Source organism: Streptopelia decaocto (genome assembly GCF_964273445.1).
Source record: "Streptopelia decaocto genome assembly, chromosome: 3".
NCBI lineage: Eukaryota > Metazoa > Chordata > Aves > Columbiformes > Columbidae > Streptopelia > Streptopelia decaocto.
The window spans coordinates 24,939,288-24,955,731 of record NC_138656.1 but is presented as its reverse complement, the minus strand read 5'-3'; positions in this window follow the sequence as shown (position 1 = coordinate 24,955,731).

The window sequence follows — 16,444 nt, the reverse complement described above, 5'->3', positions numbered from 1 at the left end:
TGAGACTGGAAGGTAAAACTCCATACCTGCAGCATGAGGCAGCAAATGCAAGAGAATGTGTAGACTCTGTTGGGCAGCAGTTATCAAGACATATTTGGAATAACTCAGACTCAGCCTAGATGAGATCTAATTTGAAGCTTATCTGCCACCCCACCTTTCTGTATGACAGAAATCCTTTTGAGCCTGCCAATAAAATGTCCTACATCATAACTAAAAATATTAATTACTTGACAACCTAGTGCTCATTTTCTTATCATTTCAGCTGTTGGTTTTCTCTTGTGATTCTAAACAGTTAAGCAAGTTGTGTACTAGGAGGAGTAATCTGCTGTAATACGTCGTGCTCTGATGCATGCACCTAGATTGGAGTGTTACTTAAGCTTTAATCCCCGAGAAATCAGCGATTACCCACAGGACACAAATGGAAGGCTGTTTATAGTATAGTTGCTAGACAACAGCACAGCATTTAAAGTCTGTTTGTCCAAAGATTAACTGCATTTCAGAAGCTAACAACTTTTCCAACAACCTGCTTATGAAAAACAAAGTTTAAAACATCTAGATTTTCAAACAAGAAAGTGAAGCAAGAAGAATATGAGTGGCAGGGGAGGGGATCCTGTCTGTGGAAGGAGCAGAGGGACAAGAAATGCAATAGAAGCTCAGAAAAGCAAGATTTTCCTGATCTGTCCTTCAGATCCTGTTTTCATTTTTTAAAGAAATGTCTGGATCATATAGTCTTTACAATATATGGCCTCTGTGTTGCTTGGCAATTTTCTGAAATAATCTTGGGGTTTAGCAGAGAGGGAGCTGTTCAAAGTGTACAAGTGCTTCAAAATCCAATCCTCTTAAATTACTTTCTCAAAGCCTTGTCAGTGCTCTTTTTCCTCTTCTTAACATATGGCAATAAGACTGTCACATTCCCTTTTCTTTTTGTAAATTCCATGTGGCACCTCACAGACATATGGTAGCTAAAATGCCCTCTTACAAGCTCTTCTTTCACATGGACAAATTCAGCAAGTTTATGCAATTTTCCCACAGTTTGCGCAGGATAAAAATCCTGTCCCTCCAGGCCTTATTCTTGCTGCACTTTTGGGGCTGACATCTGGGGATTGTTTGTGTGGTTAAAGTGTACTCCCTCAAATAAGGACTTAAGGATAAAGTCCCCTTTGCTGCCAAACAAAAGCAGAAACAGCTCCAAGCCTAGCAGTGAAACAGCAAGGAAGGACCAGCAACACAGTGCTGACTCCCCAATCCCTGTGCCATGGAAGCCAAGGTGCTGAAGGTGGCCACTACTGGTGATAAATCCCCCTCACAGCAGCGGTGGCTGCTGTCAGTGGCCTTCCTGGGCCCCACAGCAGCAGAGTGAGCAGTGTCACCTCCCCAGCGTGCCCCTTTCTCAGCTCTGGATCATCAGCTGGCCCAAACACAGGGAAGGACTCTGCTGGAGAAGGTGCAAGGCAGGTATAACTGGTGTTGCACAGGCTTGAGTGTGCACAGAGCTGCAGGAGCTGGGGAGGTCACCTCGCCCACGGGCAATGCTAGGGCAGAATAAAGCACGTGGTGGCCACCCCTGAGAGGTCTTCATCTAATCTGTTCTTAAACCCATGATAGCAGGGATCTTATGGCCTCCCTTGGCTGCCAGCTGTGCTTCAAAAGTTTCACAGTAACAGCATTTTTTTTTTGTATCTAGCATAAGTTCTCCTTCACACAAATTAGCCTTTGTCCTCATACCACGTAATAGGTGTACAGAGCAACTGCCACAGCAGAATACCTGTGACTTGTATTTATCTCGTGACCTGCTATGACCCCATGGTCTTATTTTGCCATAGTTCTGCCACTTGTACAGTTGTACATTCCTAAATATATCATTTCACCTTCATCATTACTGAATTTCATTCTGGGCCATTTCCCCTGTTAGTCCAGATCATTTTTTAACTCAGGCCCTCACTCTGGGTGTTTTCAGTCCTTTCTGGCAAGAAGGTCATTGCAAAATGGTATAAATATATTCTCCAGTCAGTCCCACTGGACACTAATAAAAATATCCAGTACAGACAGGCTCATAGCAAATCCCCATGAGACCTTATTTGAAATTACCTCTTCCACTGAGATAAAGGAACCAGAGAGAGCTCTGAGAGTGGTTTTTCAACCAGCATGGTACTTCATCTACACCACAGTGTCCCTAGTGCATCATTAACTTTCAAATTGTTGCACAGAAGTCTGTGCAGCTGAGAGCTGGGTTTGGCCTGCATGTTACTAAGATCTGCTGTTCTGGTCTATGCTATTTCAACAGCCATCAAGATGAAGTCTAGCTATTCTTAGCTTGAGGAATGGCATTAATGCACAGCATTGCAAGAAAAGCAGAGAAATATGTCCCCCAGAGCACTGCCTTTTTGTGAGACAAAGACAGTCAGGACCAACCGCAACTCCCAGGCCACCCATTTATACAGATATATATACATATATATACACACACACACACACACAAAGCCTCTAAAGTACATGGCCTGTGTCTTCCCAAGCTGAAGGTATAACTTGTTTGCAAATTCAGAGCAAGATTTACCCCAGATTATCAGCATGAACTTAAAGGGACAAATGGGAACCGATACAGACTTCATTGAAGATTTTCTCCCTGTAGATGAACCAGGCAAATTGCAGCCACTCTACCAGAGTATTTGTTTCTTTTCTATTATTAGTGTCTCAGGAAGAAAATTCAGAACATGCAGGCTCTGATTTTGCATGGTACTGAGCTCACTGTGTCCCTTACCTACCAGGAAATCCCAGAAAGTAAGAGATTTTGGTACCTTACGCCCAGCACAGAAAACACCAGTTTAGTAGGTGGGATCTTCTGTTGAAATAAAGGGGCTGGAGCTGCTGAAAAGCTGAGGACTGGGTGATCAGGCAGCTCTGCAAGTAAGAGCAGAGGCAGTCTGGAGGTAAAAAGTAGAAACAAGAGGTTCTTTTCATAGGCAAAATCTGTCCACCCCCTTATATCAAGAAAAGACAAGCCATTCCCTCACGGAAGTTGCAAAAAAAATACTGAACATCTCTGTTCGACATTGCTTTCAAGTCATTCTCTGTAAGAAGACAGTGTGTGTCCCACTGTACTTGGCCTCTCCATGGACTTACAGAGGAAAGAGAGGTTACTGGTTATACCAGTTAATTTCTCAACTCATGGCTGACCTGGAAAGGAATGGTTTAGAAATTAAAGCCTCCATTCTTTTCTGGATACCGTTATTACCGTGAATTGGTAGCCTGCTCAGAGCTTGCCTACCAGAAGGAAGAGACTGTCTCAATTGAGAGCAGCTACTGCAAGGACACTCTGATTCTGCTGTAAGACTGCTTTTTCCCACTTCGCCCAAATAATATACTACATAATATTCAATACTGTCTTATTTTTTTCATGCAGACAAGCCTCAGGTGCCAGAAAGAGAAAAAAAGAGAAAGCTGAATGACCAGGCTACTCTCTTGAAGAGGGAAGGTGAGGTGCTGCTGTCTCTGAGGACCTGTTTCAGCAGCAGGCAGCAGAACTAGAGAGAATCCCCTGCAAAATTACTGACAAAAAGTAAAATGCAAAACAAATAACCCATTCCACTCTCAGCTGCTTATTGCTAAAGTGAAATTGTCTCTCAGCAAGGAGAATATCAATGCACAGTATGTTGTCCGTGCCTGACAGCTCATACCGTCTTCATTTAGCAGCAGAGCCCAGCGCAGGTTCCTGCAGGCAGCGACCAGCTTGCTTTGACAGTCAAAGGGCTGCTCATAGGGAAGTGCATCCACAGCCAAATGTAACTTTTAGAGTGAGATTTTATTGGTAGACAAGCTACAACATTCAAAGCAGAGCGTCTGACTGCCATCTTAGCTTTCCCTCCAGTTGCTGTTAGTTTGTTCCAGAGAGCAAAGCGTCCTGGTGGCGATGGTCTCTGGAGGAGCCACACAAGCATGGGGGATGCTGGATCTGAGGAGCAGGCTGTGTTTTGGCAGCAGCAGATCAACTCCTTGGGTTATGGTGCCTAGCAGCTGGCAACTTGCCTCCGTGCCAAGGTGTATGTCTTCCTCACTGCCTCCAGATGTGCACAACATGCAGCTTGTGGCACTGGCCTCTCTGCTGAGGGGTGTGAGCACATCCCCCTCCGCAGGGTTCCAGCATACCAGTCCCTGCATCTCTCAGGAGAGCTGAGCCAGAGAAATGAGCCTTCACACTGCCTACCTCACCTTGGTTTTCTGACATGCTTACAAATATATTTCCACTACAAAGTAGCAGTCTTGATGTGGAGAAATACCAGCCCCAACCTCTTCAGTGCCTGTATGGGGACACTGCTCCTCAATTCCTCTGTCTTGGTCTTTCATAACCTAAGACTCCCTAATGGCCTCCCAGTAACCTGGAGACAAACCAGGGTGACCTTTGGATCTGTACAGATTCATGAAATTGATGGTTTTGGTTCCTCCTCAGAGCTCAGCCCTGCATCCTCACATGAAATGTGGTATGGAGAGGCTCTGGGGCTGGACCTTGGTGCCCACGCTGACCACCTGCCTCACAGGAATGGTGGGTCCTGCACACCTACGAAGCTGTTCTGTTTCACAAGGTCTAGGGCAGGTGCAGAAACAGTCATCTTAATATTTTGCTGCTGATCCAGTGATTGTAGAGGAGCAGATAGGCTGAAATAAACACCAGACCTGGTGACTTCATGTCTCAGGATTTTTTCCATTCAATAAGGTACATTTCTGATAGCTGCAGCTCAGTAACTGTTACCCAGAAAGACTTGATACTCAGCTTAAGGTATACCACCACAGTTCTGTTGACTCTGCTCTGTTCACACCAGCATGGGATCTGACCCATGCATACATCAGAACAGTCTCTGGGATGCCTTCACCCTCTCTTTACTCTCATTTCAACCCTGCTCAGAGCAAATAATCTGTACCTGTAACACACTCAAGTTTTAAACTGGTGATGAGCTCAAAGCAGAAAATCAGATTTAAACCCAGCTCTGTCACAGGGAGTTGAGGTCTCTTTTTTTTTTTGCTGCAAATATTTATCCAGAACATTCCTGATGCTTTGGGAGATAATGATAGAAGATTAGAAAGATTATAATCTCTGCAAGGAGTGGCTTGCTATGATTCATGTAATACAGCTCAGACAGAATGAGCCTGGTCCTGCACCAGTAGCTGAAATGCAAGGAAGCTGAAGGGGGAAACACTGATGTGTTCTCAGTGACAGGGCTACAGGAGGATTAGTTCTGTGATGTCTGAGTCCAACGTTCCAGAAACTGCCTGGCCTCTGCAGACTAATTCATTAACTCTACTGAAAGGCTTTGCTATGAATTTGAAAAGGGCTACAGAGAATGGCAAAAAAAAAACAAAACCAAAAACACTGTTTCAAGAGGCCAAATCCTTGACGTTGAACGGATGTTCACTGTGTGGTAGCAAAAGAAAGCTGGAAGGTGAAGGTGGGCACCATGACACTTCATAAATAGCAGGGCCAGCACTCAAAAATGGTTGAGGTAGTGGCACAAAGGAAAGAAGAATGAAAGATTGAGTTATGGTAAGCTGAAGTGTTCACTGAGTTTGTACGACAGCACTTTTTTTCTTTTTTTCTCCTGTCATGCCATACCAATGCTTGACAAGGACAAATGCATTTTTGAGTTGTGATACCAACTGTAATGAAATCATAACACCAGTGAGGAATGCTGTTTTCAGCAGAAACACATCGGTCAACTCTCACAGGGGTTGCAGCGTCCTGATTCAGATGGCTCTGCGACAGCATTTACCTGCACATTTATTCTTTAAGGCATTTCCTGACTATTGGAGCTATTATTCAGCTCAGTGGGTGGTTATTTTTCTTTATGAAAGCTGTAACTGTCCTGAGAACTGGTCTTCTTTTCAGTGACCAAACAGGTACCATACAGAGAGTTTCTCGCCTGCCATCTGCTCCAACCTGGCTGGAAGGGACCAGCTGTAGAGGCGGCAATCATTCCGTTTCCACTGACACTTAGTCCTTGAGGTCTCTGCTGACTGCCCATAACAGCTGAATAAGTCTCACTTGTGATGTGCACAACTACCCAATAAGAAGAGGATTAAGACCATCTGTCTTGTTAATGGCCCAGATTTCTAAATGGTGATGAGGCACTGCAAAAGCAGGTAGTTCCTCTGAGAGTAGCACAACCCTAACAATTTATGGCAGCCAAGAATCTGGCCACTTCTCTGAGCCGGCACTTAGCAGATGCAATGCTGCGCTCTTCCACTTGGCTGAGGGCACTGGCAGCCCTTACACAGCCAAACGTGGCATGGCTGCTGGGATAATATTTTGGCAGAGGTCAGCCAGCACATAGCAAGTGATGTGTGATGTGAGGGGTGACAGTCTGTGCACAGCTGGCGCCCAGCATGTCGCTTGCCTCCTGCCTGAGAAACATGGAGCCCTGGAATCTGTAATGAGCGATTCTTTTGTAATAGGATGAACATGTGTATGCGCACCTTTAGAATGTTTTGGGATGGTTTAATGATGGACATGTCTCATAAAAGGGAAAGATGCATAACATTCCACACACAACGGTTTTGGGAGCTGATTACTTACATTAAGCTGTCCTTTCATTTAGGCTTTGGAGCAAGGGATAAGACCTCATGTCACTGGTTAAACTGTATTTCGGGCATGTCAGGAGTTATGCAGCAGGAGCTGAATCACAGCAAGGCACAGAGGCAGGGATTAGTCTTTCAGGTGAGCAAAAAAAAGCAAGAAATTGAAATGTCAAAGAGTGCAGTCTCATCACTGCAGATTGCACCACAGGGCTGTGGAGCACCTTGTTTTAGAGGTACCTGAAAGCAATAGAAAGAGCAGGAAATCGAGAGCTCCTGCTGTTCTCTATTACCAGCTCTTACTCCCACTTGCCCTGCCACACACAAACCTGCAGGCAAACACACAGGGTTTTTAAACATATGTTCAGGAGCCATCTTGAAGGGGACAAAATATAAGGGTCACAGAAGTCTGGTTTTAGTAAGTGTGCAATGAAGAAACTTAAAAAGAGGAAGCTACTGACTCTAAAGTAAAAGATGCTCAACTAGAACATGATCTATTACCTTTAAATTTAAAAACGAAAACACAAAAAACTACTCCACACAAAAAACAGGACTCCTGTTATTTTACTAGCTGGTTTCAGATTAGGCATCTACTCAGGCATTGCCCCAATTGAGTGTGCGGGTCACTTCAGAAAAATGGTTGTGGAAAGCCAAGCTCTTCTTTGACTCTGCACACTGGCTGCAGGGAAATTACACCAGGCACTGGTCCTGAGAGGAGACCTCATCTCTGCCACAGACAGCTGAAACTCCACTGGAGCCAGTGCCACTGCCCTGCTTCACATTAAGAGCTTGACTTGGTCTAATGAAACCATCTGTGTGGAAAGCAGATCCTGTGCACAGCTGCATCTACTGCCTGGAGGACAGGACACCCCAGCAACAATTCACCAGGCTCTGCACCAGGACCACTGGCACACTGGGAGTTACCTGCATCCCTCCTGTAAGGATGCCCATCAGATCAAGCTAGCAAATGAGCCATAGTGTCTCCAGTGTGCGACTTAATGCAAAGCTGTCTTGCATCTCCCTGACCTTTGGGACGGAGCTATCATCTAGAAGCCATGATCACAGTCCCAGGAAAATGCAAAGAAAATGTCCTCCTTCGTCTGGCATCTTAGTCTCTCTGGCTTCTGTGAACACAAAGCCTCTCCTCTCAAATGTTTTTCTGGGGAAGGTGGTCATATACTACCCCAGGTCCTGCTGCTGCAGAGTAACAAGCTGGTCAAAGAAAGGGTCAGCAACCTGCAAGCCACAGGGGTGCAAATTGCAGTTCCTCCCGTATCAAACCTAAATTGCTGAAAAAATCCCTTCATTTATTTCTCTATAATATTTGTCACAGCATGTCAAAACAGTTTCATATAACTTAGGAAAAAGCTGACACCATTCACCAATAGCAGGACCATCCAGAATTTTTTAGGCATTAGTAATATTGCCTTCATGGAGTAAACAAACTGTTATTCTCACTGGAGCACAACTCTAAAAACACGGGCAGATGTGTGGAGGTGTAAAAAGCAGAATGAAGGGGATGAGTCACTGCTCACCCCAAATGCTTGCAATGGGATGGCCAGGCATGACAGCTCTGAGCACAGACAAATTTCAGAGGTGGATGAGACATGTTTCATTCATTCCTAACATTGCTGCTTTTGCTTCCTGTGACACTAGCAGATGTTTCAAGTCTGAGAAAGTTAAAAACTATATTTTTTCAAGGAGGTGGGATATTTTAGAAACTCATGCCTTTCAACTGAAGTCACCACCACCCTTGAAAGGAAAATAGCTATCAAACCAAAAATGAGCTGAGCTCCCTGCACCCCAAGGGAATTTGGGATCAAGCGTGGGCTGGTATCTGCAAGCAGAGGTGAGCTGCTAGGAGCGCTGACATTTCTTCCTCAGTAGAAACCAGGCTGGGCCAGGAGTGAGCAGCCTTTCCTGATGCAATGCAGGTTAGAGGTGACAATAACCAACCCAGCCCCAAATCTTTATGATCTCCACCCATCAGTAGCATATGTCCTCCATTGCTTAACATGATGGACAGTTTCTGCTGAAAAAAAAAAAAAGCCCAGCAAATATTACAGGTCAAAAGTGAGCCACTGTGTAAAGCTGAAGGAAGGATTTGGCCCTGGGCAGCACTCCCAGTCAGCAGCAGCAAAGGCACGCAGCAGCTTTTAAATGAACAGAAACATAGACTGCATTACTAGAAGCAGGGCAGTTTTACTGTAAGATCATGCACCCCCTGCCCCATGGGTGGGCTTTTGGCTATTTTATGATTTCTGGCTGCTCATTCTGAATGTGACAGGTGTGAGGGCCAAGATGACCTTTCCTCCCACAGCCTGCTCCCCCCACCAGTAAAAACCCTGTTTCACAGGTAGTTTTGAGCCTATAACCAGCTAGAAACAACTCAGCTCAGATTTCACACCAAGTACCACCTGTGCACACATCTGTACGAGGTTACTAATGTCATGTCCTCAAGAATTGGTCTGGAAGGAGTTGGTGTGATGGCAAACACTGATCAGCTTTGCCTTAGGTCTGTTCCTAGAACAGTCACAGCTATTAATACTGGATGATGCCTGCTTCAACCTGGCATGAAAACTTGCATGCAAGGACTGCTTGGAGGTGGCACCATGGCTAAAACAGTTTCAGTTGGCACACGCTTTCTTGGCCCTGACGATGTGAGCTTCATCTACACACATTTCAACCTGGGGAAGAAAAGTGAGGCCAAGATTGGTCTAGAAACTACTGGTGAAATCCTAAAATTCTCATTAAGCAGAGTGACTGCCCAAAAAATCAGAGTGGCAGCTTGTGGATTGAAGACATCAAATTGAAAGACCAAGAACTTCTATCAGACAAAGTGCTTTAGCTGGCTTTGAGCAGGGCCTGTGCATTGGCTGTGTGCCAGCCAACACATAGTGTCCTCCAGCTGAAACTAGAAACAAAATCACTTTTAGACTCTCCTCAGGCTTTAAAAAAAAATGTTTGATCCCAACAGCTTGAGGATAAAACTGAGAAGCTCTGGGCAAACAAAGCACTGCAGGAGCAGAATCTCAGAGGGAGTTTAGCTGGTTTGCCTGGCCAATTGATCAAAGACACCCACTACTCAAACAGATGGGAGCAGTGCAGGCCTCTTCAGCATCCAGTAGAGAAAGAGTTTCCTCCAGTACCAAAATAGCCAAGCGTGAATGTGTGTTACTGTCCAAATAGCACTGCCTCCCATCCATTAGATAAGGCATAATCATAACCTATGATGTTCTGCAAAACCTGAGAGGACTCTCTGCCTCAGGCAGGAGTCCCAGCACTGTGTCTCTGGAAGGATTCTCACTGATATTGAAGGGGCAGTGCTGTGTTGGACCCGACCTGTACCTCTCACTTTTGCCAGAGTCAGTTGGCTCCTTATGGCACGTGCCAAGACCATCAGACCCCTGTCTTTCTTGCTCTTGCCCTCTCACGCAGATGCCTGGGCTCTTGCCAGGCCTGGGTTTTGTGCCGTCTGAGCTACGTCTCCAGCTTCATCCCACACCAGAGACTGGCCATGAAGGAGAGGAGATTGCTTTCGCTCACATTTGGACTCCACTTGGCTTGTTCCTGAGGATCACAGCAGGTTCCCACTGTCCTCACAAAGCTCCCAGTAAAACCCTCCAAGCTGCCCCCCATTTCCCAACACCATCACACAGCAGTGCAGCCACCTCAGCTCTCTGGAGCACCAGGCCACCGGCCCCACTTTGTCCTCACCAGCATCACAGAGTAACATGAGCCTTCCTGGCACAGCAGGGAATGGACATCCCATGGAGCACAGTTTAGGCATGGAGGCAGGAGAGTAGGGCTATGCTCCTGGCCAGATTTCCTACAAGAGGGTCTTTGCAGGGAGGAGGAGCAAAACTTCCCTCTGAGTGAGCTGTGAGCAGGGCAGCCCTGGTTTGAAGGATGCAAGGGCCTGACCAGTTTGCGCTCCGTCGCTGCTGCTGAAATTCCATGTTCACCACAAGGTATGTTAATGAAAATCAAAAGATTTGCAGAAGGACAGCTTGAATCTCAAGTGAATGACAGAAAAATGACAGGCTAATTTTACGTTTCATTTTTAGCAACATTATTCTGAAGTGTAGGATAATGGTTAACTCATTTAACCAGGTTCTTGCTTCAGGGAAGAAAGGCAGAACAAAGAGAACTACTTTTTTTTCCCCCCCTCTTTCTTTTTGCACTTTGTCATTATAATCAAGCAGCCACATTCGTATCTTTAGCAAGATTTCCATATATAAATTTTTAATTGTCAATGAATGTGATTATAAGAATAGTTTTGCTTAAAAACAACACAGAGCACAATAAGTGTGCATTGAGTTAGGTTTGTGTAGTAACAAATAATTCTACTTTTAAATTCCATGCAATTGCAGTCACTCTCAGACTGGTTGAACACACTGATGTGCAGTCCTTTGGGATGCCTAAAAAAAATACAGAAAGCAAGGCAAGGAGAGAGCAGCTTTCCCTGATCAGACCACCCCAAGGACAGTGCCTGGGGTAGATTCTCAAATCAGGCAGGCTGCCCCAAGAAGGGGGCACAGACAGCTTTTATCAGCCAGGATGAGTGCAAGTAAGGGTGAGTCCTTTCCAGGTCCCAAGCCCTTCCTCTCCACAGAGGGTAGCTGAGCTACTGCATCTCAGTCTCAGTGGGCTCCAGGTTGGGAGACAGAGACACGCTCCCACTTTCTTTGGAATCATGCCTAGAAGGCTCAGATGCCAGCACCGGTCTCTAGCAGTAAATGAACTTGTGATTAAATGCACAAAACTGTTAGTAGGAGTCATGCCTATGTTAGGCTGAGATGTAAGGTTAGGCTAATAACCAGCTGTGTATTTCTTGCTGTGAGATTTACACTGGAAACAGGAATCTCCTAGGTGAAGCCCGGATCCTTTGTCCTCAGCCCAAGTTATAGCAAAGATGTAGTGCTTGGCAGACACTGGCAGGATGAAAATCCCCTCTTTCTTTGCCAGCTGCTTCTTGGCAGGGATAAGGTGGAGGTGGATGCAGAAAGCAAGCCTCCACAGCCCTTTTAGCCCCTCCTTTCCCAGGAAAGCCCAAGAGACCTCAAGGGGTTCAAAGGTATTCCTGTCCCATTATCCCTCCGCTAGATCCCATCAGGGTCTCTCAACAGAAATACATGCACTCACAACACAGACTTGACTACTGTAATTCCTCTTTGCAGGGCTTGCAGCTTAGCTCCCACAGCACTCACTGCTTTGGCAGAAGGGACCAGTGTGTTGCATCCATCTTGGAGCATCCTCCACCCTGCAGCCCAGGTGCATGCCCAGATGTGCTCCTCAGACTTGCAGCGGGCACTGATGATTTTCTAGGCCTGCAGCTGACACTTGGTGCTCACAGCTGCCAGATTCCCATCAAGGGGTCTCAGATCTGCAGGAGAACAGACTGTGCCGCCCTGAACCTCAGTAGATGCTATTACCCTGCCTTTCTCCAGTCACTGGAGATACACTGACAGCTTTCCTAATAACAATTTAAAACTCTGAAAATCAATGATGTTTATGTGGTTCACCAGTTCTGCTTTCTTTTCCTCTCTTAAATGGGTCTGGTCTCCCTCCTTACAGACAACGGCATTTTTAGGATGTTGTTCAATAACATTAGTTCTTTTACAGTGATAAGATCCTTGTTACTGAGTCAATGAGTAGTGATTATTATTCTGCCTACCAAAGGGCTGTGTTTGTATTTCTTTTCCTTCCCACTCACCTAGCCCTGTGTGCTAATCCAAACCAGACCTTTATTAGCAACATGAGCAAACTGATGTTGTGTAGGCTAAGTGGGTAGGAACATCATCTGCTCAACTACATGAGGTGAGGTGGGCCAGACTCTCACCTGAGCTATATGATAGGTGTAAGCCTTCTACACTCCAATTCCCTTAGAGTTCAGGAGAATGCAGAGTCTGACACACATCTCTGAAGGTGAGGTGTATGGTATAGACAGGAGCCAGATGCTTTATGGTGTCATGTCCCCCGTCAGCCCTCTGTAGCTTCTGTCCTTTCTTTATCCATCTTCTCTGTTTGGTCTGAGATACACCCTTGGTGGCAAACACTCTGTCGTGCACCATTTCTGCTTCACAACACTTCCACACACATATTTCCGAGTGCCACTGGAGCATAAGCAGTAATAGTACACAAGTCGGGGAGAAGAAAGCACCAAGGTTTATCTACTGCTGAAACAACTTTCAAGCAGCTCCTTCCTTTTTTTTTTAATCTGAGTTTTGCCCTTAAACCCAAAGAGGAGCTTCTGCTGGTGCTGTCAAGTCTGTATGCCCCCCCATCCTATAGTCCTTAGCTGCTGCAGCACCTCAGTAGCTCTGGAGTCTGGTACAGCCTCACAAGGCAAAACCAGTACAGAAATCCACACAGGCAGAGATAAAAAGTGATTTTACAAAAGTAACTGATTTTTTAAACTATTTTTTAAAGCCTCATTTGTTCTCCAAAGGCAGGTCTTTTTGGGTAAAGGGCACTGCCAGAGAACACACCTTTACTGAGCTCACTTACAGCAACAGACTAAAAACCCCAATCAGTGCTCTGCCATGCAGGGCACAGGGAACAGGAAGGAAACCCAGTGTTTCTCAATCCTCTAATCTCCTGTAATCCAGCCCGCTAGCCTCCTGCAGCAATCTTCTCCATAGCCCACCATGCAGAGTATGCCCTCATTGCCCTGGGCCTGCTTAACCCAGCTCTACCTTAATTTGCACTAGCAGCAGCAGCATTACATAAACTACTTACTCACTAATGATGCCTCTCTTAAGTAAGCAAATGGGATGACATCACTTACCAGCAAAACACCAGCTGCTCAATGAGGAAGGGAGGGAAGGAGTGAGCGTGTGTCTGCAAGGATGTGCACACAGAGACCATTTGAGCCGCAGCTGCATGGTAAAGCCCAATCCTTCCAGGAACAGAGACAAGATCAAGGATAATTCAGGCTGGAAGGGACCTCAGGAGATATCAGCCCGACCTCCTGCTCACAGCAGGGTCAGCAACGACGCCAGACTGCTCAGGGCTTTATAGAGCCAAGTCTTGAAAACTTCAGAGGATGCAGACTGCACAGCCCCTCTGGGCAACCTGCTCCACTGCTCAACTGTCCTCACAGGGAAAAAGCATTTCCTTGTATCCAGTCTGACTTATTTTTTCAACTCAAGACAACTTTGCTAGTTGTAAAGCTGGTTTAAAACACCGGTATACACAAAAATGTCATGTAGATGTGTGCAAATTAATCCACATCTCTGCCCACATCTTTGTCCAGAGCAGCCCAAGCCTTCTCCAGTCTTTAATAAGCTTGTTATACACTATTTGTTGTACATAGCATCATTTAATTTATCTGTGGGAGTGCAGGCATTTGTTCATCTCTTAAATACCTCAAGCAAGCAGGACCATATGCATTAATGCAACTAAAATGACTGCTTACCTTATGTTTTGTCCAGATGCTGTGTTTCTCCCTTCATGCCACAGCAACTTACCATTCATGAGATGCTTACTGCCTTCCTCCAGGCAGGAGGAGCCCTCCCTGGTGCTTCTCTCCAGAATGCTGCTTCCTGCTTCTTCCCCTTGGGGTTAAACAGTCCCACACTTAAGGCAGCACTGCTCAGACCCAAGTTGGCTGGTAAGAGTTATCACCCTTGCCAGAGACCACATGAAGTTTCCTGAGTACTAAGGATCTGGCACTGACCTCCAGCTTCCATAAGCTGTGCTCTAGGACACCCAGCCTCAACCCCCTTAAATTAATTGCTGCTCCACAGGACTCTGCCCACCAGCACCTAATTCTGCACCTCCCAAAAGGGCAGTAAGTGGGATTTGGTGTGAGCTGCTGCAACAGTCACGAAAGCAAATTGTACCCACCTGCCACATTCAGAAATCATCTAGCAAACCGACAGCTGGTGAAGAGGAAGGAGTGAAGAAAGGCACTGACAAGCACCAAAAGAAGTGGTGTTTGTTAAAGCCCACCTGTGGGAAGGGCGGTTTGCATAAGATGGTTTGGTGGCACAACCAGGATAGTGCCAGCTTACATCTCTGGGCCCAGATGTTTCTAAAACTGATTCAGATGAGAGCAGTCCTACCAAGGCTCAACAGCCGTAATTTATAGTTTTATCCATAGGCAGTTCTCCATTAGACATGTGGCAGAATTAAATACTTCCACCTGCACTGAGATAGCTATTTCCAACTCCAAAGTCAAGGAGTGAATCAAAATCCAGTCATTGCCCATCCTAGCACATAAAATGTACTTTCATAATTGCCAGCTTTAAAGTAAAATCAAATACAGGATATTTTAATTTCTCTTCTGATTTTCAGCCTCTTGGGTGTGCTCCAATGTTGCGAAGAATCTTTCTAGAAAGATGAGCGCTAGAATTGATTTTTATTTTTAACCCAAAAGGATGACTACCCCCGAATTTCATAATTCTGTGGTGGCACTTTGGGAGAACAACAAACTATGAGACCTTGCACAGAAGCAATGAGCGTGGTACATACTGCTGCAGCTCATATCACTTGCACAGAGACATATCTGGGGTGGGAGCCCTTGAAGGAAGGAAGGAAGGAAGGAAGGAAGGAAGGAAGGAAGGAAGGAAGGAAGGAAGGAAGGAAGGAAGGAAGGAAGGAAGGAAGGAAGGAAGGAAGGAAGGAAGGAAGGAAGGAAGGAAGGAAGGAAGGAAGGAAGGAAGGAAGGAAGGAAGGAAGGAAGCTAGTTTGCTGCTCACGAGTTTTGCTCCCTGCCTTGCCTGGAGGACTGTTGACCACACCAGCCGCCCCCCTGAAATTGGTGATCTACTGCTTGCAAAGTGCTTTGAACATGTATGTCAAAATACTTGTGCACAGAAATACAATACAGGAGCACTGGAGATGAAGTATGCCCAGGAAATACTGAGCTTTTTTTTCAAAGCTACCCTCAGTGCGTTGTATTGGAGGGGAGGAGCCTGCTGAGACACCGTTGCTTGGTGTATACCCTGCTGTATGAAATTCTTGCCTGTCATATCATATTAGATCTGGTGACTTGTTCAAACTGGAGGAGAAAACGGATTTCTGTAGGAAATTTCAGGCATCATAAAGAAACATTAAATTTCAGGCTCTTTAATTAGCAAAGCAAATTCTGAAGCCAGAGGAAGCAGATAAAGCTATTAAAATCTGCTCAAAGGAGAATTAAGTTGAGATTGCTTGAAAATGCAGCGTGGTTAAATGCTGCCCTTTGTGCACCATGAGAGCAAGGTTACTGGCTCAAATATGTCTCCTTGTTAGGAGGAAGGACTCTTCTGCAGCAACCCTGCTGATCAGGCTTCTGGCAAGAAGGGGAAAGTTGGTTGTCCTTGGGGAGCAGGTTAACACCACACTCGTGGAGATTGCTGGGGAACTGAGGGACCTCTTTTCTCCCTGTGGCTAGATTCCCAAATTGCCAAATCTGCACCCTGCAGAAGACTGTTCTAGAAAGTAAAACACAGGGCAAAGTGCATTCAGTCCGGCGGCTGCAGAACTCAGCCTCTCCCTGCCAAAAGAAGAGAACCTAACATATGCCAAAACAGCATGAACTGCCCTGGACTCCTTTCTAGTAGTGTAAAAGCCCCACCTGTAACCAGAAAGTTGTGATGTCCAGTGTAAATAACTACCAGCAGACAACCCAAGGAATGCCAGATGTGTCTTCTCCAAGAGAACTGTGAGGGTCAAGCTTTCCAGCTCATCCTGTGTTGGAAAGGTGCAGCAGGCAGGTGAGGTGGCGGCAGCTGTAGGTGCTTTTGCAGCAGCTGAAGGCCAGCCAGCTGGAAGCTGCTCTAAAGCCTGCGCTGAGACAGAAGTGAAAATCAATAACACCGCTAATAAATCAAAGAGCAATCGTTTGTGCTCGGTCCAGCTTTGCCCCAGGCTCGGATTAGTCACTCTTGGCTGC